Genomic DNA, 3,316 nt, shown 5'->3' with positions numbered 1-3,316 from the left:
TAGACATGTGCGTTTTATTTCTACTATTCGTGCCAATCAGATTTGTGGTCATTCTCTGAAGAATTTATTTGTGTGAATCGATAATTTGAGATTTGTTTTAAGATTCAGATTTCTGATAATAGGATATTTTTTGGTCGTTTAGCACATATCATTTTATTTTTTATTTAATAATCAATTTAAAATAATAACGAGTATGGCAGAGCCATTCTTATAGGTCACAATTGACACTTTGTCAAAATTAGACAACGTAGCCTTGTAACCGCGGCCATAACTTTTTTTTTTGAAGTTAGACCTATTTGAGTGGAGGAGGTAAAACGGGGATTTAGGGACTTAAATAAAATTGGGGAACCTTACACACAAGTACTACCACAAAAGAAATCTGTTCTTATAAATATTGAAGCGCGTCAGATTACGGCAGGGTGAGTTTATTACATTCAGTAAAAGCTGCATTTCAGTGCTCGTCCCGCTACTGCCTAATTTGAATTTTGTAAACGAAAATTCTTAAATTATTAACTAACTGCTTTGCGTACATATGTAGTGTACAGAATTACAATGATTGTTTCAATTTTCACAGGAATATTTTGCCATATATTACTCCTGGGTGTTATTCTATTTCTTCAACTTCAAAAATCTTACGTTAAGGGAATATTTTTTTCTTTGGCAATAAGACGAAGACCCTTCTTTGAAAAAGATATTAAAGTTTTGCAAACATTCATTATGGTCAGCTTCACAATTTGCATAGGAGGATTGGGGACAATGGAAATTTTCTTATTATTCTGTACTTAGGTGTCTTTGGAGGACACATTAATGCACAACGCCTCGGCATCGTGCAAATGACAGCTTTTGCTTCGTTCCGACTAGGGTTGCCAGCTCGCCAAACCTACTAGCTACTACTACTTATTCGGACGCCTGGCAATGCTAGTTCCGACTAAAACTCAGATGCGTAAGAGACGACGAGACAAAATATTGGAACAGCATAACACCTCCTCTGAGTTGCCTTAAATCTAAATTTACCTTTTAAAAAGATACAAAAATCTTCTTATTCATAACCAAAAATATTAGATATATCAATAAATATTTATGTATTTCATTATACTTATTTTCTAATTAATGTCAGTCAATAATTCTGTATCAAATTGCATTCGGATTCGTTAAGACGACTTCTAGTTGTCTAAATATTTATAAGATTTAGTACCATTGTTGGTTTTGTACTGTTTTTTTTTTTTTTTTTTTTTTTGATGGATTCAAAAATTTTTTTTTTTTATTTTTTTATTTTGATATTACTTTTTAATTATTGCGAAAAAATAAAAAAAATAAAAGGTGTTTTGCCATAAAACTTATATTTATGTGCTTACCATTTTTCAAAGTAAAAAAAAAAAAAAAAATTTCAAAAACCCAATTGTAAGATTAAATAATATGAATTATTGATTGCATTGGCAGCGCTTCTGCTGCGCACTAACAGATGGGAGATATCGTTATATTAAATCACGATGTTTAAATATATGTCTCACCACACATATTAGTGATGCAACGGAAGTGTCTTAGCGGAACCAGAAACGGAAACAAATGTCAGAAGTAAACTTCAGCAAAAACGGAAACGGATGCAGAAACAGTAGTGTAAATAATATGAAAAAAAAAACATTTACAAATATATTTTTTATTAAGTATCAATTACACCAAATCTAGATTAGAAATAGATATAATTATTAGGCGTCGGTGGCTCGTGGCTTGCAATCTGCAGGTCCTGGGTTCGAATCCCGCCATGTACCAATGTGTTTTTCGATTTTCGATTTATATATTTACATTCATCTCACGTTCTTACGGTGAAGGAAAACATCGTGATGCTGCCTGCACATATCTGAGAAGAAATTCAATGATATGTGTGAAGTCCACCCGGTCTGTGTCAGCAGAGCTGGGCATTAACTCGTTAATCCGTTAATCGTTAATTAACGAAGTTAACATTTTGCTTAACGGATTAACTTTTAAGTTAACTTCAAAAAGTGTTAACGCTTTTGTTAACTTCCGTTAAACTCAACTTCCGTTAATAAAAGTCCGTTAATCGTTAAATTATAAACTTGGAGACGTGCTGTCATTTTGTTTAAATTACGCGCCACGCCACGCTCGTAAGTTCAACTATGTTGGGCGACTGTCGGCGACTCGAATGGTGAATGAACGAATTGATAATTGATATATGTGAAGTTCGCGTGCAAGTGTGATGCATCAGAGCGTCCGGGAAAGACGTGACCAACAGGACAAAATCAAAAGAAGTTTCGAAATAGTATATTTCATAACGAGTATATAAAAGCACGAGTATGTAATAGCCCACATTCCGAACGCTCTTCGTCCCTGCAATACGCCACTCTTTGAGCAACTGTATTAAAACACTTTTTACTCGTGCTTTTTCTTTAGCTTTTCACAAACTCGTGCGTTCTCTTTCCCAACTGTCAAAATAATGTCTTTTAAAAAGAAAAAAACAACCGCGAAGTTTTTACAAAAAAAAAAATCATTGAAGTTTTTATGATTCATGCAAATATTTCTAAAAAAGAAGCTCCTAATTTGTTACAATATCAGATTTAATGACTTGATTCAATGAATTAGGTTTGGTTTCATTTTATTTAATCTCATAGGTAGGTAGGTAGGTAGGTAGGTAGGTAGGTAGGTAGGTTAGGTTAGGTTAGGTTAGGTTAGGTTAGGTTAGGTTAGGTTAGGTTAGGTTAGTCGCGCGCCGGTTGCCGTACCGTGTGCATCGCTTCCGTGTCGCTCCGCATTTAAAAATCTTTAAATGTGGTAAAAAGTGAAGTGATTTACGTGTGTTATACATCGGGAGATGCGCCTCGGCGAGACGCATCTGGTGATATATAATACATAGTGGGCAGAGACCAAAATAGTTAAGTTTTTAGTGTTTTAGTGTTTTAACGGTTATTTCGGGCGTGGCACTTTTTCGTCAAAGTCTAAAAAGTGCTTCGATTTCGACGTGTGATATATCGGGAGATGCGTCTCAGTGAGACAAATCGACCGAAATAGTTTTAGTGTGGATAGAGACCAAATTAGTTAAGTTTTTAGTGTTTAAGTGTTGTAACGGTCGTTTTGGGCGTGGCACTTTTACGACAAATTCCAAAAAGTGCCCCGATTTCGACGTGTTATATATCGGGAGATGCGTCTCAGTGAGACAAGCCGACCGATATAGTTTTTAGGGTGGACAGAGACCATAATAGTTTAGTTTTTAGTGTTTAAGTGCGTATCTTAGTGTTTGTAGAACTTTACTTATGAAAAGTCTACAATCGCTATGAGCGACCGAAACAAAGCGGCTTACGAC

The sequence above is a fragment of the Papilio machaon genome, chromosome 12 (assembly GCF_912999745.1).
Source record: "Papilio machaon chromosome 12, ilPapMach1.1, whole genome shotgun sequence".
In the NCBI taxonomy this organism is placed as follows: domain Eukaryota; kingdom Metazoa; phylum Arthropoda; class Insecta; order Lepidoptera; family Papilionidae; genus Papilio; species Papilio machaon.
This window is presented reverse-complemented; position numbering follows the sequence as displayed.